The 25,238-nt window shown below is 45.0% G+C and overlaps 1 protein-coding gene across 2 annotated transcripts in view; it reads right to left on the minus strand.

Moving 5' to 3' along the window:
* Window positions 1-25,238, minus strand: part of PDZD2 (PDZ domain containing 2) — a 260,003-nt gene that overhangs the window by 199,638 nt on the left and 35,127 nt on the right. Inside the window, exon 1 of one of the 2 annotated variants that reach the window (XM_061129281.1) lies at window positions 14,237-14,366. The exons of the other annotated variant lie outside the window; for it this stretch is intronic. The gene's annotated coding sequence lies outside the window, so the exon portion shown is untranslated. Of the gene's footprint in view, window positions 1-14,236; window positions 14,367-25,238 lie in introns of those variants that run through there. 2 annotated transcript variants of the gene reach the window in all.

Consider the following 25,238-nt stretch of genomic DNA (forward strand, 5'->3'; position numbering starts at 1 on the left):
TAAGTCGGGAAGATCCCCTGGAGGAGGGTACGGCAACCCACTCCAGTATTCTTGCCTGGAGAACTCCATGAACAGAAATGCCTGGTGGGTTACAGTCCATAGGGTTGCAAAGAGTTGGACATGACTGAAGTGACTTAGCATGCACACACCACTGTCCCAATCAGAAGAGAGCTGAAAAAACTGAAGGGTTAGATAATGCTAGATTTTTGGTTAAATAAATGTAAATGATAGACTTTAAGTCATTAGATGTAAAATTACATCTAAGATACTAAAAAGTAATGTTTAAAACATTTGCAAAAGCAATATAAGATATTAATATAGCAATACACATACTTATATGTGCAAGAATACCACATATTCAAACACTATGTAAACAGCATAGTTCAGTTCAGTCAGTCAGTTGTGTACCGACTCTTTGCGACCCCATGAATCGCAGCACGCCAGGCCTCCCTATCCACCACCAACTCCTGGAGCTTACCCAAACTCAAGTCCATCAAGTCGGTGATGCCATCCAGCCATCTCATCCTCTGTCGTCCCCTTCTCCTCCTGCCCCCAATCCCTCCCAGCATCAGGGTCTTTTCCAATGAGTCAGCTCTTCGCATGAGGTGGCCAAAGTATTGGAGTTTTAGCTTCAGCATCAGTCCTTCCAGCAAACAGCATAAGCTAATACTAATTTAGAAATATTTTTGGTTTCTTCCCACTTCTGACTCTCACACATCACAAAAACATTTATTCAATCTTCAGTGGCCTTTTTACACCCAAGCCTGTGATTACAGCTACTTTTTTGAGTTTTCCAAATCATATCCCCTTCACTTCCATGTCAGTTATTTGGATAACGTCTTGACTTGTTCCATTTTTAAATGATCTTTAAAAGTCTTGTTTACAAAGAAATCCAACACTTGTTACTGTGAGGTCAGATGCCCAGAAATATTACTAGAGTTTTTTTTAACCTTTCTTTAAAATATGATTTCCTTGGTTGACCTCTATAAAGCATCCAAAATCAGCACTGATGAAGGTCATTTGAGGCTAATGCGTGTTCCCTAAATAACACTTTGATGTTCAAAATAAAATAATTGTGAGATCTTTTCATGAGCATGAGAGAAGTTGTAAAGATATAAATATAAGACTGAAATATAAATTTCTTCATTTCTGATGATAAGCTTTTCTTTTGGAGGGGGGGATGCAGGGACCATGCTTTATATTTGACTTGGGCTCAATGAGGTAAATCCTATAGCTTCATTTCCCTCCCTGCCCCCCACCTGCCTTTCTTCCTCAGCAGAGTAGCCATGGTAGCAAGGTACAGAGTTACACCTGGACTTTCTCAGGTAGAGCTGGGGACTGCAGGGGAATCCACAAGGGTGAATAGAGAAGACCCAGAAACATGTGTCTCTTCCACAGGACAGAAGGGTCCTGCCACATGAGCCAGGCTGGGAGGCCACTGGTTTTCTGTTCTATCTTCTTTTGAAAATAATTTTTGCAGTTGCATTGTGAAGCCTTTAAGAGTGGCAAGAAAGGTACTTCTCTGGTGGTCCAGTGGCTAAGACTCCACGCTCCCAATGCAAGGGGCCCAGGTTCAATCCCTGATCAGGGAATTAGATTCCACATGCCACAAATAAGAGTTCACATGCCGCTGTGGGCTCCCCTGTGGCTCAGTAGGTAAAGAATACACCTGCAGTGCAGGAGACACAGGAGATGCAGGTTCGACCCCTGGGTCGGGAAGATCTGGAGGAGGAAATGGCAACCCACTCCAGTATTCTAGCTGGGAAATCCCATGGACAAAGGAGCCTGGCAGGCTAAGTCTACGGGGTTGCAAAGAGTTGGACATGACTGACAGACTAAGCATGCATGTCGCCACTAAAGATCCCTCGTACCACAACTAAGATCCAGCATAACCAAATAAATAAATAAAACAAACATTAAAAAAAAAAAAAAAGTGTGGCAGGAGAGTAATCTGCAGCCGGACGATGCCTGGGCAGCTGTGTGGTCATGACTCCTCCCAGACGCACCCTGAAGCTTTTGAAGCAGGTGAGACCCTTAGGGGCCCCAGCAGCAAGACACTAAGCTAAGCTCAGCTCTAGCACTGCCAAAGGCAAAGGGAGCCAGAGAAGCTTGCATGTAAGACAGAGAATTTTCTAGAACATTCTGAAGAAAGGCCTAAATACCTTGGGAGCATAAGTCGGCCGCTACAGGTTACCTATTTCAGTGACTGGAGTGGAAGGAACAAGGGGCAACGCTGTAAGCTGTACAAGGTATTGGTGCAACCCGCAAATTTCAGTTCAAAGGGGATGGATGAAGGAAGAGGAAAAAAAGGATAACAATGATAAATCTATACTGACAGTGTGATACTGTGACTTAAGAGTAAAAAATATTTAGTCTTTGCCCACTGTTCCTGGCATAGCACTCCTAAAACCCTTGAAATTTCCTACATGAGAGTCATAGGGGAATCTTAAATGTTCTATTCAGTCCTGGAAATAGTTTCAGAGCAATCAAAGTAAAATGAGTATCTTTTTAACAAGTCTCTTCCTTTTTAAAAAAAATTTATTATTTATTTATTTTGGGCTGTGCTGCATGTTTGCTGCTGTGTGGGCTTTCCTCTAGTTGCAGCAAGCAGAGGCGACTCTCTAGATGTGGGCCATGGGCTCCTCATTGCGGTGGTTTCTCTTGTTGCAGAGCCCGGGCTTAGTAGTTGTGATCTACAGGCTTAGTTGCCCTGTAACTTATGGGATCTTCCCAGATCAGTGATCAAACCCATGTCTCCTTTATTGACAGGAGGATTCTTAACCACTGGGCCAGTAGGGAAGCTCCTCGCAAGTCCCTTTCAATCACATCTGAGTTGATGATAATGTGGTGACTTCTGGAAAGTCCTTAAGGATGGATGCTGGTTGCAGGGGTGGGGGCGTGTGGCAGGCATGATTAAAAGGTTGGAACTGTCCTCCCCACCCCAGCCCTTGACCTCTGGAGAAGGGAGAGGCATTGGAAACTGAGTTCAATCATCAATGGCCAATGATTTCATCAATCGTGCCTATGTAATGAAGCCTCCCCCAAAAAACCCAAGTGGATGGGTTCACAGAGCTTCAGGGTTGGTGAACACCTGGAGACGCCATGCCCTTTTCCAAAATCTTGCATGCGCACTATGCATATCCCCATGTTGTGTCCTTTTTATAACAAACCAGTAATCCAGTAAGTAAACTGTTTCTCGAGCTCCATGAGATGCTCTAGCAAATTAAACCTGATTAATTAACCCTATTCGTTAATAGGAGTGGTTATGGAAACCTATTTACAGTTGGTCAGAAACGCAGGTGAAACTTGGACTTCTGACTGGCATCTGAAGTGCGGGTAGGGGGGCGGGGGACAGTCTTAGTGGCCTGAGCCCTTAACTTGTGAGATCTGACGCCACCTCCCGGGAGGCAGCATGAGAACGGCATTGAACTGGAGGACACCCAGCTGGTGGTCCCCCACCATACACACACACACACTGCTGGTGACCCAGAAGTGAAGAAGTGTTCAGAGACTACTCTGTATAACGTAGTTGAAAGCAACAAAGCTTTTCTTTACGAGGAGGACAGAGTAACGAAAGAGCAAACCCTGGGGGTAGGAACTCAGGTTTAGCTGGAGAGAGTGTTGCTAGAATATGGCTGATTCAGAAAAGCTACCTCCAGGGCAGCTGACCAAGCCTAGATTCTCTCCAGTAGACTTGGACAGGTTTGTCCCAAAGTAATACACTGGAAGGACTGAAGCTCCAATACTCTGGCCACCTGATACGAAGAGCCAGCTCACTAGAAAAGGCCCTGATGCTGGGAAACGCTGGGGGCAGAAGGATAAGAGGGTGACAGAGGACGAGATGGTTGGATGGCATAACTGACTCAATGGACATGAGTTTGAGCAAACTCGGGGAGATGGTGAAGGACAGAGAAGCCTGGCGTGCTGCAGTCCATAGGATCACAAAGAGTCGGAAATAAATGAGCAACTGAACAATACCTGGTATGCTGCAGCCCATGGGGTCAAAAAGAGTTGAAAATGAGTCAACAATGACAACAAAACAGACTCAGCACTTTCAATAGTTTGTAACAAGAAAGACAGGGATTTGTCTCCTTCTCCTTGGTTTTTCTCAATTCAGAAAAGTGACCTTTAACCCAAGCCTAGATTTATAACTGAGGAAACGACTCAGGGAAGTTGAGAGATAACAGTTGACAAAGCACATCCTGAAAGGAGAAGCAGCAAACCCAGCTCCAGGGGCCTGGGAGCTAACTGCATAAAGGGCTTTCACATTCCCGGCATGGAGATGAACTCTTCCTGTGCATTACCCCCATCCTTATCACCAACCTAGGAGGGATCAACATTCGCTATCCCCACTTTACAGTTGAGAAAACCAAGGCAGAGAAACTAATGCTCCCCAGAGTCATTTAGCAAGAATGCGGGCCAGCTGGGTTTAGAACGGCACTCCTCTGACAAGGTGTATTTGTAGAGTCAGAACTGAGGAGGTGATATAACACCTCATCCTAATTATGTACTTCTGGGTACGTCACTGAGCTGTGAGCCTTAGTTTTCAAATCTACAAAATGAGCACGACACAGCTTTCTGGAAGTGAAACCTTTTTTGTTAAAGCTGCCAGGACAAAGCCTGACAAACAGCAGGCACTCAATAAAGGCATCATCCCCTGCATCTCCATTCCTCATCTTCCTGAATCTAAGTCTTACAGGTGAGGTGTAGCAATCTATCAGCCTCCAGCTGATTTGCATATGGGAGAAAATGTAACACACAGAGAAAGAAACGCTAATTACTGACATTCATCTTATCACATGCAGACCTAGACCAATCTACTTTGTTTCTGTTCATGAAAGAAAGGGTTCTTCTTACCCATCCTAAACCAACTTTAAGCTGTGATTTAGTGGAGCCAAAGGTTTTTGATTTTATAGGGAACACCTTATACTCTGGTCCTTGTGCTAAATGGACTCACGAAGGGCCATCATCACAGAAGCAGCACCCATCAGCAAACGCCCTCTGCAAGCAGCTGAGCCTGACTTGGAGATCTCATCTCCCACGGACGAGGCCTGGGACTCTGGCTCCAATAACCACAAAACTTATAACTCACTTACCTAACCCAACCCCAGCACCTCGTACGCCCACATAAAATGCTGCTCCAAAGCTTAAAGTTGGTGAAGAGAGATGGCCAAGAGTGGCTGTGTGTTGGCCCATGTATTCCCCCAGCTGTCTACACGTGGGGCCAAGGTTGGAGCCTGGGTTAGAATCCACTGTCTGCATCCTATTAGGCCCTTTTATGAGCTCAGAGCATGACTATCTGGTTTGCATTTGCAACACATAGGGAAGCAATAAGGGACAGCAGAGAGGCTTTCTAAGGGGCACCTCGTGGAGGTTAGTTTTACCAGAGAGCACCTACGAGTGACCAGGCAGACTGACCTGGAGAGGGCTGGTTGAATGAAACCCTGGGAAGAGAGTCAAGAGTACCAAGTTCTGGCACTGTCCATTCCATCTGTGCTCTAGAACAAAGCACTGAACCACTCAGCCTGAGCTTCACCTAAAAAGGATGAAACTGAGTAAGATATACTCCGAGATTCCTTTTAGTTTGAAAATTCTGTTAATTTCAGCTCTTGATGAACCCCCCACTTTGAGAAACATTATGAACTCTGAAAATGTATTAATGCGAATACCTAGCATAATGAGTTGCCTATTGGTACCTGGTCGTTGTTCACTTCATAAAGAAATGAACCAGTGCTGACCAAGATAAACCTAGAGGGTATTTAAAAAAAAAAAAATACCAGTCATAGATACATTATACCAACATATGTACCACATGGGGCTTCCCAGGTGGCGCTAGTGGTAAAGAACCTGACTGCCAATGCAGGAGTAAGAGACGCAGGTTTGATCCCTGGGTCAGGAAGATCCTCTGGACTGGGAAATGGCAACCCACTCCAGTATTCTTGCATGGAAAATCTCATGGATAGAAGAGCCTAGTAGCTTTACAGTCTCTAGGACCGCAAAGAGTAGAACACAAGTGAGCAAACAGATGCACACAAATATACTACATACCTACATGCACACCTGTATGTATGTTATTATCTTACTTCAAGAGTTGCCAACTAAAAAAAAAAAAAAAAAAAGTTGCCAACTGTTGTTACCACTGTATGTACTAGACATTAGAAGGGAGAAGGCAGGATAGAAGAGTGTACTAGACATTACAGGGAGAAGGCAGGATAACCTAGTTCCCTATCCCTCACCATCTAATAGAAAAGACAGAAGAGACACAAGAATAAGATGACAACTCTTGAACAGGACAGGATATGATTCAAATTCAGATGTGCTCAAGTAAGTGCAACTGGTATTTTAGAGCCAGAAGTGACAATCGTGATTTTATATGAGAAAGAGGTGGATATATGGATGATGTCAGTCAGGGATCCCAGCAGAAAACCAAAGAGACACTCAGAAGGGTTGAACTCGAGAAAGTTATATATATACAGGGAATATTTGCAGGAGGGTGAAGCACCTAGAAGCTGGCAACAGCTGGGAAACTATTACCACCTACAGGCCTGAGGGGCAAGGGGAGGAAATAGTGTGAGTTGGAGTCATGAGAGCGAGCTGTCCATAAGAGTTCAGAAGAAATAAGCATTGTCAGGACCTTGACAAGGCTGAGGGGAGAGCAGTGAGGAGGATAAATACCCCAACACTCTTTCCTCCTGCCTTTTCATCCCCTGCCTGTACCTGTTGGCTGAACCCAATCAGAAACAGGATAATGGAGCCTAGATGTTATAATTCTGGACTCTTGGTCCAAAGGAAGGCAGGAAATGAACTGAGGGAGGAAGGAGAACATGCACACACACATATGCCCACATGCACAGACACTGGAGATGTATTAAAAGTGAAAGTGAACATGTTAGTCGCTCAGTTGTGTCCGACTCTGTGCGACCCCATGGGCTGGAGCCTGCAGGATTCTCCAGGCAAGAATACTGAAGTGGGTTGCCATGCCCTTCTTCAGAGGATCTTCCCGACCCAGGGATCAAACCTGGGTCTCCTGCATTGCACTCGGATTCTTTACCATCTGAGCCACCACTTGTCCCAAATACATCTCTAACGTAAGAAAAAGAAAAAAAGTCCAGAAAAAAAAAGATTTATCCTACCAAAGGATCTCATCATAGGATTAATCTAATTTTTAAAATTTATTTTTTAAATCTTTTTTTAGCCATGCCACATGGCATGTGCGATCTTAGTTCCCTGACCAGGGATCAAACCTGCACCCCCTGCATTGGCAGTGCCAAGTCTCAACCACTAGACCCCCAGGGCAGTCCCCTAATCTAAACAGTCTTCTAACAAATCTCAGGTAAATGTATACAAACAGAAACTTTTTAAATTGCAAATAGTTTCTACAAAATGCTCATATTGACATGTGATGTGTTTGTTTACTTTGGGTCTAACAAGGAAGTAAAGGCATCCACTGACCAGACAAAATTGTCTACATTCTTCCTTAACCCTCTACCCTCACCCACCCCCAGTTTCCAAAGATAAACTCCCAAGTTTGCACACGAACACATTTTTCCATTTATATTTTCTATCAGTTGGCAATTAAAACAAGAATCCCAGAGGTCAGCCAAAAGTCTTAAAAAACAAGTGAAAGAGTCGGATACATTATCTCTGGATTCAAAAGCGAAAAACGACATGTTATAAGAAACCACCTGGAAAACGGCACTTGGCAGGCGCCATTTCAGAGATCCGCAGTTCAAACGTCAACTCCCTGCCAACTAATACTTAGCCTTTACCAGAGACCCTCGGAGAAAGTTCTGGAAGTGTGGAGTACTGAAGTCTCTGTAACGCCATCTGCTTTTGTGCAGAGTTCCAGTGATGGTAACGGGAACCTGGCCCTGGGGTGAGGATCAGGACTGCTCCTCAGGGTGGCAGAGGGGAGAGTCATGTGTGAAGGGACGGCAGAGGAAGAGAAGGGTTAAAAGATGTCTCATGGTCACTTCCCAATTAGGGACCGCATGTCTGAGACTTCTCAGGACAAACTCAGTCTCAGATATCCTAGACCATACTACTCACATGTCCAATCCTGGGGAAACAAGTTACACAAATCATGGTGCTTTAACTTGATAGGGAAATATGCTGCTGTTAAAATTAATGAGTCAGTAATGACATGAAAAATCCTTGCATTTATTCACTCACAGTAACAGCTGAATCCCTATTGTATACTACAGATGGTGTAAGGGTGTTCTGGCTGTAATGATGAATTATATAGCATGAAGCATACATGCTATATAGCACAGAACCAGACTGCCAATGTCTGAATCTCTGCTTCACTCCTGAAAAGCTGGACAACCTTGAGCAATTTCCCTAAAATACCGTGTGCCTCATGTCATCTCCACTGTAAAACAGGAATAATAATGGTACCCTCTCCATAGGATCATTGTGAGGTTAAGTTCATAGTGTAAAGCTTGTAATAGTGCCTGGCACACTATGAAGTGCCCATCCTTACAGTCTTGGTTTGGTTAGGGATGCAGATACAAACAGGAACATGATGGTATAATGCTAAGGGCAATCAAGGCCTTCCCTTCGGGCTAACATTGAACTGGGAATGGAAGAGATCAGGAGGGCCTCCCATTCAGAAAAAGAGAAGAGCGTCATTGCACTTGAGTCAGACTGGAGAAAACTGGAACAGTCCATCGACTTCTTCCTGCATTCCACTGAGCACTTCCGGAGTTTATTTCATCTTACAAGCTTCCCCAAGTCTGGGATGCATAAAAGACAAAGGGTGGAAGACAGAGGAAATGATACCAAGTGTGCAAACAGGCCTGCCAGTCCCAACCACTGTAGTGGTGAGTGGTAACAAGCGCTTGGCTTGTCACAGGCTGCAGTACGTGGGGTGTCCTCGTGACCTCGCCATTTTAAGAACAGTCTTCATTTCTGGGACAGCCCCAAGAAGTTCTCTGGTTGGGACTGGCGAGCAATCTCCAAAGCAAAGGAATCCTCTTTTCCCCTCCAACTGTCTCATTGGTTATTCTTTCCTTTGAAGTTGGAAGAGAGAATAAAATTACTTTCATCTGCCTGGAAATCACCAGAGGAGAGAAGAATCCTCCCTGGAATCAGAATGAGGAATCAGGCAGCTCAGATCTTCCGTAAGGTGCGCTTAACTCCTTTTGGAAATGAGACGGCGTGTAGATCAACATCCACCTGTGTCAGCTTGGCAGTAAATGATACCAAACCCCGATTCCAAACGGCTTGAACAAGGAGGAAATTCATCATCTCAGAGGATGGGAAGAATGGAGAAATAACGGTGGCGCACCTTGAGGACACTCAGGGATCTGCTCTCTAAGGCTGGTGGCAAGATGTCTACAGTAGTTCTAGACAACAACGTGCCAAGAAAGCAAAAGGTTCATTTGTTTTGTGTGTCTTTTTTTTTGGTAATGAGCACACCTCCCCCAAGAAGCTCCACAAGAGACATTCCTTCACATCTCATTGCCCAGACCTGGATCACATACTCTTTCCTGTACACATCCCTGGGGTGTGGGATGGAGGTACCACAAATGAAGTGAACGAATCGTCTCACATAACGGATGCCACCAGGTCCACGTGACCACTGAGCCTGCAACAGGCTTCTGGCCAGGACCAAAGGAAGAAATGAACATGAATGTATTTCAGGAGTTAGCATGCTCTACGGTTATTCTCATAGATAGAACTCTGGTAAGCCACAGCTTCAAACCCATTCAGAAATGCTTCTGCCTGACACTCCACACATACCGAGAAGAATCACTGACCTGATGGAGAAGATGCTAACAAAACTGGTATAAATGCCTAAGAACCACTCTATCCAGGGCCTGGACATCTTTAATGATCACTGCTGAGCTGACAGTACATTGTGGCCTATTAGTATTCTGTCCCAAGGGGGCACCCGCAGCAGAGGAGTGTAAAAACAGAAGAACTGAGAGAAGGGAGAGTCACTTGCCAGTAAACCGTGATGGACTGAAATGAGAGAAAAGTTTTTTACACTGGGCGGGGCAGGACAGGTTCACTAAACTCTTAAAGATAAAAAGAAGAAACAATGCAACAAAATTTTGGAAGCTGTAAAGTGGTCTAACCCATGGTAACTGACTTAGCAGAGGGAAGAAAGCTGAAACCTAGCGCAGCAGGATAGGAAGCCTGGAAGCAGAGCTCCAGGGTCTCTGGAATTTGGGACACCAGGCACTGAGGGGGTCAGGGGCCCCAAAGCAGGAGAGCTGGCTGTGAGTCTGTGCCAGAAGCTGTCAGACCCTGGGTCGCCCCTCTCAGTCCTGGCTCCAAAGTGACTGCCTGCATTCTGCAACCTATTTCCTCTGCTGAATCAGAGCGACAGTGGACTCAGAGACACTTCCATGTAGCTGAGAAGGGGCGCGCTTAGAAACAGGGAAATGGGAGAAGGTTCCATACCAAATGCTGGCTTCCTGGTCTCCATCTGAGTCTGGCTCATAGAATGCAGCAGCCACCAATCCCCCTTTGGCATTGGGATTTCTCTTCAGCTTCCTTTGAGAGAAAGACCTTCCACCCACAGGTGGGAATCCTCCAATAAAATCCCTGAGCAGGATAATCCTACAGCTGGCCGCACATGTGACTCAACTGGGGTGCTCTTTGTAATCACTACTACCTGACCCCTAGCAAGATCCAACATCATTCAAATACTTGGGCAACTTAAATGGAAAGTTTACTGCATGCCAGGAATTGTTCCAGGTTCTAAAACACTGTACTAGGTGTTCCTTCTTGGAAAGGTGGAACTGATCCTGGGTGTCAGCTCCATCCAGGCGTGCAGACCTTCCAGTTAACTTCTCAGCAGTCAGTTCCAGGATCCTCAGACATTTGAGCAAAGCCTTTAACATGCAAAAGATTTCAAAACAAAAACTAAGAGGAAATCAGAGGAAAACAAACAGCACAGCAAGCGGAGGGACACTTCACAGAAACTGCCACTGTGATCCTTGATGAGAGTTGAGGGTTGAAAAGCTTTTCATCTATGAAACGAGAATAGGAGGTTATAAAAAGAAAATTTCGGAGATTTTTAAAAAGCTCTTGGAAATAAGAAATTTGATGACAGACATGGAAATTCAGTACATGGGTTGGAAGATAAAATGAGGAAATATCCCAGGAAGTAAAACTTTTTTAAAAAAGGAGAAAACATAGGGAAAAAGTAAGAAAATTAGAGATTCAATGTATGAGGCACCCATTTCAACTTAATATGTGTTCCAGAAGAGGACAGAAATCACTTTTTTAAATATTTCATAAAATAGTTCAGAACTCAAGGACATGATTTTCAGATTGAAAAGGTCCACTGAAAGCCAAGTAAATTGATGAAAAAAAAAAGACACAGCAAGGTGTACTGAATGAGATTTCATTACAGACAGAAAGGACATTACAAAGACAAGAAAATCTTTCAGAGAAGGGGAAATGATTATATTCAAAGCATCAGGAGTTAGAATGACAGTCATCTCAATGGCAATACTGAACCTGGAAGAACAAAGCTTTCCAAATTCAGGAACAGACTTCCAACACAGAGTTCATACCCCTATTAATCTAACTTTGAAGATCTCAAAAAACTTATTTCCCAGGCAGTCTTTCTCAGAACTACTAGAAGATGTTACAAGCAAGAGAGCAGAAGCAAAGAAGGAAGACACAGGTCTAAAAAAACAAGGGATGTCACATGAAGAGCAAAATGAATCCCTGCTGTGATAAGGAATTCCAGGATGACAACTGTGCCTCTGGCCCTGGCAGCAACTCCAGAGTGAAGGAGACCAGAAGGCTCAGCCAGAGGGATGAACCAGGTGGAACAAGACACGCCTGCTATTTAGAAACATGGGCAAAGTTGAAGCTCTTGTCTCTGGGGCACAGAAGCTGAGGTTGGTGAGGGGTGGGTCAAATAACTGCTGTTTCTATGTACAAGCCTTCTAGAAATACATGACTTTACAATTATGTCTATGAATAGCTTTAATAAGGAAAGAAGGGAAGCTCAGGCAATGAATCAGATTCCAGAATGAAAACCCAGGCAGAGATCAGGAGAACCTGCTTCTCTAAGCAGCAAAGGTATTTGGTGAAACCTCTGAGAGACAGAGAAGGAAGAGTTGATGCTAAAGGCAGCAAAGGCTGAGCACTTGGCAAAGTAGGCGAGACAAGAACTTGATGGCCCAGGAAACAGGCAGGAATGGGGTCACTCTTCCCCGTCAAGGAAACAATTCCCGAGTGTGACCTGCCTGAGTTACTGAGATTAGTAGGGATAGGGGATTAAAGGGAGCCGTGTGTGCCAAGCCTGTGGTTGGGCAACTTACAGAATAAAGAAGGCAAGCAGAAAGGCGGTTTGGGGACACCCTGCTGCTCTCCAGGCAGGCTGTCTTCCTTCCCCCATGGGTTAGAAGAGGTTGACTCTATCTCCGCAGACAATTACGCTCAGCTGCACCAGCTCACAGAGATCAAGGCTGAAAGGGCATGGGCAAGCCTGAAACCCTGGGTCTACACTGGTTTCCCTATCACTTTACCTGGTACATCCTGTTTCTGTTCCTTCTCTGTGTAGCACTCTCTGAGAACTTTTTTTTTTAGAGCCTGGCATAGGCCTGGTTTCCTAAAGCCCACCTACCTGTGGGTCCCAGAGGCAGTACAGGAGGGACAATGGGTTTGACCAGCAGCCCTGAAAGCAATTAACTGTAGGTGGGCCTTTTTAACACCTCAGTAAAAGAGTGCTGTGGCCTTCTACAGGTTAGTGAGATTAACCACCAGATTAGCATATGGTGGTAGGGAAAATCCCTTGTGGGTCTTTCTATGTGGCTCAGTGGTAAAGAATCCACCTGCCAATGTAGGAGACACAGGTTTGAGCCCTGGGTCAGGAAGATCCCCTGGAGTAGGAAATGGCAACCTGCTCCAGTATTCCTGCCTGGAAAATTCTAAGGACAGAGGAGCCTGGTGGGTTACAGTCCATGGGGTCGAAAAAAGTCGGACACAACTGAGCGAATAAGCACAAACACAGATCCCCTTGTACCTTTACAATTCATTTGCAAAGTTAACGTACAGTTGCAAAACAGTGAGTGAGTGAGTGAGTGAAGTCGCTCAGTCGTGTCTGACTCTTTTCGACCTCATGGACTGTAGCTTACCATGCTCCTCCAGTATAGGAATGCAAAGGCTAAAGGCTCAAAGTACTGTATTTTATGTGTATTTAAAGATACTTCTCTGTTAGAGTTTATGCCATCCCCCTTACGATATATAACTCAGTCTGACCTATTTTTATGAAAAGCATTTACTATTTACATTCACAGAAATCTATTCTCCCAGAAGTGGTTCCCAGGGTGACAGCTGTAGTTCCCTCCTCTTTTCCAACCCCATCTCATCAGACAAAATTTGACTTAATTTCACTCCTAGTGTTTACAAACTGCTTACAAGAGAGTTGCAACACGACAGAAAATGTCATTCTCTTTCCCCAAAGCCCTCATCTTTAAAACCTTTGATTTGTGGATGCGACAATCAAAACATTTTGTGAATTAGGGGTGGGGGAGTTGTCCAAGCAAGCTGTTTTAGTAGTTCAGGGCGAAGATCTATCCCCAAAGGCGATTACTTGAGGGATCATAAATAGTTCCTGCTGGCAGGAGCGGCAGCTATGCTGTACCCAGACTCATTCCCTGCTGGCCGTAGCGAGAAGCAGGGGCATGAGGGCAGCGTTAACAGATGCCCGGTTGCTGGACACCCTCTCCCGCTTCCTGGACTTCAATAGCACTGCTTTTCCGCGTGACTGTCAGGACCTTGGCTCTGGAGACCCCCGGACTTGTCCCTCTTTCCCCTCCACTCCGCCGCTCACACACACACACACACACACACACACACACACACACACACACACACACACACACACACACACACACACACACACACACACACACACACACACACACACACACACACACACACACACACACACACACACACACACACACACACACACACTCAGGGCGCCTCCTTCCGTCTAGTAATTGACAAACCAGTACCTCGTCGGGTACTCCTCCCAAGAAGCACAAACCATCCGTAAACACGCAAATCCCCCAAATGAAAAACAAGACACCCAAGGGGGTCTGCGAGATGAGCGCCGCGGGCGTTCGGCGGCGGCGGGTGTTTCTCCGAGGAGGCCGGGGCTCAATTTCCACACCCCCGCAGGCAGCCTCAGTCGGCACCCCAAAGCCGGATCGGATGGGGGACGGATCTGAGGTTTTTGTCTGCCAAAGCAGATTCCTACCTCCAGTTCTGAAGTCACCTTGGGGGGGCGGAGGGGTCTCCTCTCGACGTCTTCGGCGGAGGTTCTGTCCGGAGCAGCCGGCCCCGGGTAATCCTCGCTCCCGGGCGGGGCTCGCACGCCCCGGGGCCGAGCCGGAGCCTAATCACCTGCTGGGCGCGGGCGGGGCGGGGCGGGGCCGCTCAGCGCGCGCGCCCCGCCCGGGAAGCCGGCCCCCTGCGCGCCCCCCGACGGCCCTTCCGGAGCACGGTTGCCGCGGGGAGCCCCGAGCGCCCCGCTCCGAGCGCGGCAGGTCTGCGGGAGGACCCCCCCTCCGCCAGCCCAGCCTGGGAGGTTTTGAAAAGGACTGTAATGGAATCCCGGCTCGCCTCGACACTCCCCTGGCTCACTTGTCAAAACTCCACGGCATTCCAGAACCCCTTCCCCGGTCACTCCCCCCACCCCCACCCCCTTCGCAGTCGGAAAAGGAAACCGCCCCGGGGGGATTTCGGGGAGTTTGGGGTTTCTGATGCGGACACCTTTTGTTTATGTCAACTTGCTCCGGAGCTTCCAGCGGTAACTGGGAGCAGGTCTGAGAAGAAAAAAGCCCCACCCAGATAACCCTCGCCCGGTCAAAAGTTCTCCCTCCAGCCGCCGCGAGGAGCTCCAGCTCCCCGACATCAATTCATTTCATAACCGCTCCGTTTCATAATCGGCGGCAGCGTGGGTCCTTACTGGGGGTGGGGTGGAGTGAGGGGGCGCCCCACACCAGAATCACAACCATCGTACTGGGCAAGCTAGCAGGCAACTTTCCAGAAAGCTGCAGTGAGATTCTTTCTGCTGGAGAAACCAAATTTACCACTGCTGAATTACAATCGCCGGTGACTGCACGCCTGAAGCATTTCCTTTATACCTTTTCGGGCTCCCGCGCCCCTCCCGTCTTCTGCGGGGTTCAGTCAACGAGCCATCCCCCGGAGAGGCATGAATGGGCTCGGGCCGCGCAGACATCTCTCCAGCTGCAAACTGATGAGGAAGCCCGACCCACGAGGCTGAATTGTTTACATCACACCCACTGAGGGCTTCCTGTCTTAAATTAATGGGAATACAAATAAGACAGGAAAAGAGTGTTTGCTTTTCTTAGAGCAAGGGTGGGGGCCTGCGGAGGGGGGTGGGGTCGCCCCACATTTCATTGCATGAAGAGGTTGCTTTTCAAAACTTCAATTGTGTTCTATTCCTTTTTCCCACTTGGAACACTTGTTGAAAAGGAAAAGCATCGCTGTGCCAAACCTCAAACCATCAAGGAACTTCTGCTCAAAACACGTTTTCACCTGGCTTCGGAAGGGATCCAGGCCGGAGCTCCCAGGGGGAACGACAGATCTGGGGACCTCCTGTGGTGGAAAGGCACAAATCTCCCTACAGCCTGAAGCTGCGAGCCACACAGGCACACACACTCCACCCCACCCCATGGGGTTCATGCCAGAATCTTGCCCCCAGTCCTGCTCCCCACCCCTGTGTCTCTAAGCTATGGTTCGCTTCCTGGGTGTCCCACAGTTCTTCAATGGACAAATCTGGTAGAATTCAAAGCAATTAATTAAAAAGGAGCAGGCAAAAGAAAGCTTCAGTTCTCAGTATCATTATTGCCACTGGAAAGGGTAATGAGAGCCTGGGAGGGGCCAACCCATGTCCAGGCTCTCCTGGACATCTGCCCACTCTTGGAAGCAGCCCACAGAGCACATGGTAAGTACTGATCATAATCACCAGTCCATAATCACCAGTCCCAGTTGCTTCCTTCAGGTTGGCACAACAGCAAACCCAGAGACAGGCCTCCTTTGGAAATACTGGAAGGAAACAAGACCCCAGGTTAAAGTATATCTCAAGGAGGGATGGGCATTGCAGCCAGCAATGATGATGGAGGTTAAGAGAACAGTACATGTGCCCAGTAAGAACAAGCTTTCGCAAGCCAGTCCTCAAAATATTGCAATTCCTGGGTCAAAGCAAGTTAGGCTGATGATTTTAGGTAAAGCCAAGTGTATCAAAAGTCTCTAACAGAAAATGACTGCCTTGCAATATATTCTAAGGGTTCCACTGAATGTTAGCTCCTCCCCACTTCCCTTTTCCCTCTCTTCTGCCAGGAGGTGGTATTCTTGGTGGATTCATTAGCATATGTTTATGTGGCATCTCCATATCTGATAAATTTTATGGGAATTAGGTTCAAATTGAATAATCTTCTAATAATAATTTCAGAAGGGCTCCCTTTCTTCCTTCTGATTGCTTTCTCCACTTCCAGTTTTCTTCTAACTCTCTCTACTCCTTCCATCTGGTATGTAATTTATGATGTGCAAATCAATGCTGTTTAAAGGAAATCCATGATTTTAAGCATAATGCAAATAAATATTCCCTCTTCCCCCACCAACTCTGTGCCTAAGCTCAGTTTAGGGTGTGTATGTGCTGAGAATTAAAATTTGACCACATCTGTACAATATCTTAATTTCAGGAAAGCTTTTGAATGCATATGACATTCTCATCAACAAGCCAGAAGGATACGATCTGGTCTGTCTTTTCCTCACCGGGTTTTACTGCAGACTGGAAAAGAGATCAATGGCTCAGAAAACAAAAGGGTGCTTAAAACATGGCCTCCAATTTTACTCTAGCTCTGGTTTAAATAATACTTAAAATTGCTTTGAGCACACCCAGAGTCTACAAATAATATTAATTGCAGTGGGAATTACTGATATGCTAGGAGAATCCAAATTGGCTTCAACACATGAAGGAAATGTTTCATGATAAAGTTTCAAGTTCAGTGTGACAGCTGATTACAAAAGTAGTATCCTGAGGGTGATGATCAAATGACAGGCATAAAAGGGGCTTAATATCTAGATTGGAGAAAAACTGACAAAGATGTGAGGATCACAGCAGATCATGTTATTTAAAAGGAATCTGTGTGTTGTACTGATAAGAAATAAGCAATACAACAGCGGGGTGAATTCGCTTGGTGGGAGTCTGACATGAAAGGAAAGTATATCCCCATGTCTCCCTCCCCAATGATAAAGAATTTGGCAGCAGACAGACCCTTAATAGGATGGTAGATCCAGTCTGAGGCCCCTTATTTTAAGGGCAAAGTGGAGACACTGGAAAGGGTCCAGAGGAAAACCAAAATGATTAAAGAGAGAGAAAATAGAACCTATGAGGGAAGGTTAAAGGATTTGGAGTTGTTTAGTCTAGAGTGAAAAAGTGACTAAAGGCAAACTTAACAGTCTTCCCCTCCCATTTGAAAGGTTATTATAAAGAGGACACTGACCAGCTGTTGTTCATCTCTACAGAAGACAGAAGAGGTAAGACTCAAAATGCAACATTAAAATGTGGGTCAGACTCAAAGAGGACATGCTTGATGCTAATGGTAACTGACTTGACATTGACATCACTGTGCAGTCTTCACCTCTCAGGCTCCATCCTAGAGATAGGCTTCCATGTTTAGGCAGAAGCCAGGCTGGAGAACTCCTTTCCTTTGCTTCTAGGGCTGCAGTAGCCCTCATCACCCCATTAATGTGGGGGGCAGTGGTCCTAAGATCCATGTTCCCTAGGTCAGAAACGGTGCTGTGAGACTACAAGTCTCTCTTCAAACATATTCGCCCATGTCATCAGACCTTTGTTTATTGGGTCAGTGCAGTTCAGTCGCTCAGTCGTGTCCGACTCTGCAACCCCATGGACTGCAGCACACCAGGCCTCCCTGTCCATCACCAACTCCCAGAGCCTCCGGTGATGCCATCCAACCATCTCATCCTCTGTCATCCCCTTCTCCTCCCGCTTTCAGTCTTTCCCAGCATCAGGGTATTTTCCAGTGAGTCAGTTCTTCATATCAGGTGGCCAGAGTATTGGAGTTTCAGCTTCAGCATCAGTCCTTCCAATGAATATTCAGGACTGATTTCCTTTAGGATGGACTGGTTGGATCTCCTTGCAGTCCAAGGGACTCTCAAGAGTCTTCTTCAACACCACAGTTCAAAAGCATCAATTCTTCACCACTCAGCTTTCTTTATAGTCCAAATCTCACATCCATATATGACTACTGGAAAAACCATAGCTTTGACTTAGATGGACCTTTGTTGGCAAAGTAATATCTCTTCTTTTTATATGCTGTGTAGGTAGGTCATAACTTTTCTTCCAAGGAGCAAGTGTCTTTTAATTTCATGGTGGCAGTCACCATCTGCAGTGATTTTGAAGCCCAAAAAAAGTCTGTCACTGTTTCCATTGTTTCCCCATCTATTTGCCATGAAGTGATGGGACCAGATGCCATGATCTTAGTTTTCTGTATGTTGAGGGGTGGCTCGTTGGTCTAAGGGTATGATTCTCACTTTGGGTGCGAGAGGCCCCGAATTCAAATCCCAGACGAGCCCAGGTTATCCTTTCCGGTTTATTGGGTGGGTATCTCTAAAAATACGCTCAACTTCTGACACTGGTAAGCATATTTTATAGATGCAATCCTCTATATTGTTTCTATGTATAGGATATCATTGTTGTTTTTGTTTAGTCGCTAAGTCATATCTGACTCTTTGCAACCCGCATGGACTGCAGCCCACCAGGCTCCTCTGTCCATGGGATTCTCCAGGCAAGAATATTGGAGCGGGTTGCCATTTCCTTCTCCAGAGGATCTTCCCCACTAGAAGGATCGAACCGAGTCTCCTGCATTAACAGGTGCATTCTTTACCACTGAGTCACCAGGGAAGCCCCAGGACAGCATTTCCTTTTGTTTAATGAGCACACAAATATTAGTTGATGATGACAATGATAATAATAGCTGTGAATTAAACTCTTCCTACAATTATGTTGGGCATTGTGCTAGCTACTTTATGTAGGTTGCCTATCTCATTAATTTTTTCAGTATCCCTGTGAAGTAGATGTAATTATTAGCCTTATTCTAACACAAGGAAACTAAGTAACACAGTTAAGTAACACAATGAGGTTAAGTAACACAGCTGGTAAATGTTGGAGTCCCAATTCAAACCTATTTAATCTGACTCAAAAGGGTGTGCTTAACCACTACACTACTGCCTCTCCTTGATTAGTTTTAGCTCTTGGGAGGGAGGAAACATTGCAAAAGAAAGCACTTATTCTTGTTGGTGCAAACTGATTAAAAACCAAGTCTTCCACACATTTACATAGCCTGGGAAATATAGTTGTTTTTTTTCCTAGCATAGAGGAAGGGCTGACTTTGCCTTCTAATCAGAAGTATGCTTTGCTATCTCCCACAAAGCTAAAAATCTAATCAAAATCTATCTATATTTTATTAATAAGAAACACCTATTCATCTATAGTCTAATTTTGCTCTTAGTAGGTGTCTCATGACTGTTAAATGAACAAATACAAATGCATCATGACTTTGATGCTTTAAAGCAAATTGAGCTGAATTGTGTTTTTCCAGCATACTGGTGAACAAGGCTCTGGTGGGTCATTTCTATGGGCCTCTTATCAGATGTTCCCTAAGAGTCTTAAAATCCAACTGTTTCCTTTAATTCAGTATCCATGAGAAAGGCATATGTGAGTTACATTTTCCCAGCATCAAATGCTTTTAGATCAAGAATAGATTTTTAGTGGGGTTTACTGATTGCTGTTGTATATCAGCAATAGATGATTCATAAGTGAAACAGACATCAAAATGATTTTTAGAAAGGCAAACGAACCACACACAAAAAATTAAAAGCCTTGATCCAAATTACGGCAAAGGACAGATATTTTCCCATTAGGACAATTTATCCTGAGTTTATAAACAGAGAGGGGCATAATTACCCAAGTGTTTGTGAACAGATCCAAACCTTATGTAGTTATAAAAAGCTGGAGAGGGGAAGGAAGAGGAAATTCCCAGGAGAAGATCCCCAACCACATCCAGAGCCATCAGATCTCCATAAAATAAAAAGCCCAGCAGTGGTACCAAGTGGAACACAAGAAGAAACCTCAGGATTTTAACACAAGCCACAGAAATAGCTTTGAATTGTCTTAAAACTAAACAGTGACAATTCTATCCAATAAACTTTCAGCCAACACATGGGCAGAGGGGTGACTTACTGGCATTCCAGATGTAGTTAATAGAAACATGATGCCTAGAATAAAAAAGGTACTCAGTAAATGATGACTGAATGGATGGATGAGTGAATGAATGTCTGAACAGATGCTCAAGCTGCCTCTTTTCCTTTTGAATGAAAGATGTTGGAAAGATGTCTTAGATGCTTCAACCCCATAGCCCCCACAAAGATTTTGAGCCATTTGAACAGATCCTTCAGGAACAGCTCTAGAGCCAGACGCTGGTTTCTGACCCAAAGATAACCAATTTATGATTTTGCATGAACACTGGAAGGGGGATTGCAATACCTGTGGAACATCTTTGCAGGGCTTGATTCAAAACTCCCATTATTTACCATATAGATTCTAAACTATTTGAAGTCCAACAGAATCAAATACTAAGTAGTCAGCATCTTTTGAGCACTTAGTGGATGTTGGGTCTTGTTTCTAAGCCCTTTACATATTAACTCGTTAAATTCTTATTATAGTCTTAAGAATGTGTGCTAAGTCACTTCAGTTGTGTCAGACTCTCTGCGACCCTATGAAATATAGCTCCTCAGGTTCTTCTGTCCATGGGATTGTCCAAGCAAGAATACTGGAGTGGGTTGCCATGCCCTCCCCCCAGGGGCTTAAGAATATGTACTATTATTATCAACCCATCAAAAACAAAACTGAACCAAAAGATTACCTAATTAGCTCATGGGTCACACAGCTAGTAAGCAGAGGAGCTGGAACTCAGATTCCACCTGGAACCAGCACCTGCTCTTAATTGCTGTCTGATGCTACCTGTCCAAATCTTAACTCTTGTCACTGCTCAACAAAAAAATCACTATCCAAATTGAAATATTTATCCATAAATAATCAAAGAGCATTCTGATCTCTGCAGGATGCGATCCTTGACTTCCCTAAGGCACCTCTCTCCTGCATGCTCATATCACTTATTCTGTAATGAACACAACTGTGACTTGCCTCATAACACATCTCTCCAACTATTGGGTTGGCCAAAAAGTTCGTTCAAATTTTTTTGTACCATCTTATGGAAATACCCAAGCACATCCAATAGATCTTAAGTTTCTTGGAGTCAGGACTGTGTGTTGCAAGGCAGTCTGGGGATATAGAAGAATTGGGAAGATCTAGAACTAAAGTCCAAATCTCATGGGACTCTAGGTAATCATGTAACACTTCCTATTCTCATATTCAAACTATAATGTTTAAGGGCTTGCTGAAAAGGGGAGATTAAATGAGACAATGTATATGAAGGATACAATATGGGATGAGGCCTGATGTTGTAAGAGAGTGATTTTCAACCACCAGCTATTTTGACCCCCAAGGGACATTTGGCAATGTATGGAGATATTTCTGATAGTTACAACTGTGTGTGTGTGTGGGGGGGGGGGGGGTTGGGGCCCTATGGGCATCTAGTGGATAGAGACCAGCAGTACTGCTAACCATCCTAGAAAGCATGGGGCAGGTCCCCACAATAAAGGATTATCCATCCAAAATATCAGTAGCAAGAGTGCCAAGGCTGAGACACTCTGCAGCAAGCTATTAAAAATGTATCAAAAATAAAGATTTCCATTCTCTTCCCTTTCCTTATTTTTCACAGTACTGTGCTTATTGGAGGTATTCAGTAAATCTTTGTTGAATAAACCTTTGGATTGATGGGTAAGTGAGTATAGGAGTTCTAAGATACTTCACTGAAAACACTTGAGAGTGTGGTCTATTCATGGCAGAGGTTCTGGTTGGAGAAAGAAATGGCAACCCACTCCTGTATTCTTGCCTGGAAAATCCCCATGGACAGAGGAGCCTGGTGGGCTATAGCCCATGGGGTCACAAGAACTGGACACGACTTAGCAACTAAACCACCACGATTAACCTGGAACCAGAACCTTCAAATATCCATGCCCAATGAAAGGAATTCTGAAATAGACTCAATGTAATACTGGGGTCTGAGCCCAATGAAAGTGATCTTAAATTTGGTCCTAGGAGAGCTGGAGAACTAAGACAAAGGCCAGCTCTTTCTCACTGGTGGCTTCCCAAGTGACTTAGCTATTAGTCTGCAAATGCTCTTTCATCTAGTTCTATTCTCCACCCTAAAGATACAGTATAACAGCCAGAAGACCATGGGAGAATTTATTCAGCTCTCTACCCTAGTCAATCACCCACCCCTGCAACAACCACACACTACCTAGAGCTCAATCCAGTGAACTTTCATTCAAAACATGGATTGAAAAACACAGTGGAAGCAAAAAGGACATGTGGTCATTACTTGAAACTTTCAACAGGTTCAGTAAGATTGGTTGCAAGAACTGGAAACTCAAGAATAAAAGCCTACCTTCTGGGATACAGCATATATCACATTAACACAAACCGAAAATCCAAAAGATTCTTCTGTCTCCCATTCTGCAGACTGAGTGGCAACACCTACTTCTTAAGTTCTTAAGAATTTAAGAATTCTTCATCTTTTACAGTCAGAATCCATGAATGATTTTTTGTGTGACTGTATATGAGACAATCTAAAACTTAACTTGAATTTCTAGTCATCTTTAAGCTTAAGTACCTGAACTAAATTACCTGCCTGGGAACTATAAGAGCAAGATAGGCTCTTTCTTGCCTTGGGCGCCTGAACATATCTAGGCTGGGATTGATTGTCCTTTGCACTCTAACCACCTTCTGGATTCACCTTTAACCAATTCCTATTCACCTCTCCAGACATCACCTGCTGGGTTCCCACTCTGACCCTCCCCTGGAATGTGTATTGAGGCCATCTTTGCAGCTTCAGTAGCATCTCCACTGCTCATTCACTTGTCTGATTACCCTTATAGACTGTGGCCTTGTTTACTATTTTATTCCCAGAGCCTAGCACTGTTTCTGGCACATTCAGGTGCCCAATGAATAGTTGTTGAATGAATGAGTATAAAACATTCATTCCTAAAATCACTTATTGAGTGCCTACTATGAATCAGATATTGGTTTAGGCTCTGGGGAAACCACTATTACTATCTTAGTACTAACAAAAACAACAGTAAAAACTATTGTAGCTAATGTTTATTGGGCATTTACTGTGTACCGGGGATCATGCCAAGATTTTTTTGTAGTCTCTTTTAATCCTCCCCCTCATACCCACATGGCACATACTATTATTATTCCCACTGTACAAAGGAAAAAAGATGCCAAACCACTCCTATGGACCTTAATGTGAAAAAAATCTTTGACGTTTAAGTTCCTCCTGGTTTATTTACATGAGCTTAATTCACATCAACTAAGAAGAGCTAACCTGTGAATTCACTCAGGAGTTTTGCTGATGTCTGTCTCTTGCCTGGAAAATTCCTATCCATTCTTTATATCATCTGAGATTTATTTTAAAATATTTTGATATAGGCTATCAAGTGATGACAATAGTAATCTACACTCCAGAGGCCATCAGCTGACGTTTGAAGGGTACTTATCAGACTGCACCCAGCAGCACACATCTGAAATATCACTACCTAAATTTGCAGCGGAAGGTTCTGCAGTTACTGAAATGGAGGTTAGAAGTACTATTTTCCATCTGTGGAATGAGATAAATTGGTTAGAAAGGTTCATTAGAAAGGACAGACACCTCTGTCCTTGCCTGCTGAGCTGGAAGAATGCAGGGGGTACTGCTTCATCAGTGAGACTCCATGTGTGTGGGGTTCCCCCCAATTAATGGAGGATTCTGTTACTGGGTCTGATGATAAAGTCAGGTGATTCTAAAGTCAGAGGACTACTGCAGGCCCTTCAGAGTGAGCCTGCTACATGGGGCCCATAGGAGCACCTACAAGAACAGCAGGGGAGATGCTGCCAAACTTAATACAAGCAGGTAGTGGGACTACTTCCGCACTTTCTTGCTAATACCCGCTCTACCTGTGGCAGGAGGCAAGGACTTGCTCCCATGGTAACCTACCACCTACCTGGCCCTGAGGCCTTAGCATTCTCAGCCTTTCCTGATCATCAGAGGCTACTGATGTTTAACAAGAGAATCTGATGGTGTTGAGCAGCCAATTGCCTCAGGCAACACACACTTCCCTACCTTGGTCTCAAGAAAACCAGTTCATCTTCCAACACTAACCTCCCAAAGCAGGGGACACAGATTTGATCCCTGGTCTGGGAAGATCCCACATGCCAAGGAACAATAAGCCCATGTGCCAAAACTACTGAGCCCGTGCGCCCTAGGGCCTGTGCTCACATCAAGAGAAGCCACTGCAATGAGAAGCCTGTGCACTGCAGTGAAGAGTAGACCCCACTCACCGCAACTAGAGAAAGCCTGAGTGCAGCCACAAAGACCTAGTCGGGCCAATAAATAAATCATTAAAAAAAAAACCCACTGTGATGGCTCTCTTGATAACTCATCTCCCCTTAGGAATGCTGAAGAATCCCCAAGTTGCCTGCACGTGGCAGAGATCCTTTTGATAGACCCCCAATCACCTAAGATAATCTGGACAAGTCTCTTCCTAAACCCTGAAAAAGTCTAATTTAGCAAACAACTTTACTTAGGATATGACTTATTGAGCAAAGGGCCACACTAGGCGCTGAGAAAACATGAGAAGCACTGGCCATGGGTCCAGTGAGCTTAAGAGATGGCCACAGGACAAATAAAGCAACAGGTGGGGACTTCCTGGTGGTCCAGTGGTTAAGAATCTGCCTTCCAATGCAGGGCACACGGGTTCAATCCTGGTTGAGGAACTAAGCCTGCACACTGCAATAATGATGCAGTGCAGCCAGAATTTTTTAAAAAAGAAAAGTGGCCGAGAGGAGCAACCCCACCTCCAAGGAACACTGCGCGGGCGGAGGAGGGCCGAGAGGAGCTACTCCACGTTCAAGGTCAGGAGGGGCAGCCGTGAGAAGATACCCCTCGTCCAAGGTAAGGAGCAGTGGCTGCACTTTGCTGGAGCAGCTGTGAAGAGATACCCCACGTCCAAGGTAAGAGAAACCCAAGTAAGATGGTAGGTGTTGC

This window comes from Dama dama, chromosome 25 (assembly GCF_033118175.1).
Source record: "Dama dama isolate Ldn47 chromosome 25, ASM3311817v1, whole genome shotgun sequence".
Classification (NCBI taxonomy): Eukaryota; Metazoa; Chordata; class Mammalia; order Artiodactyla; family Cervidae; genus Dama; species Dama dama.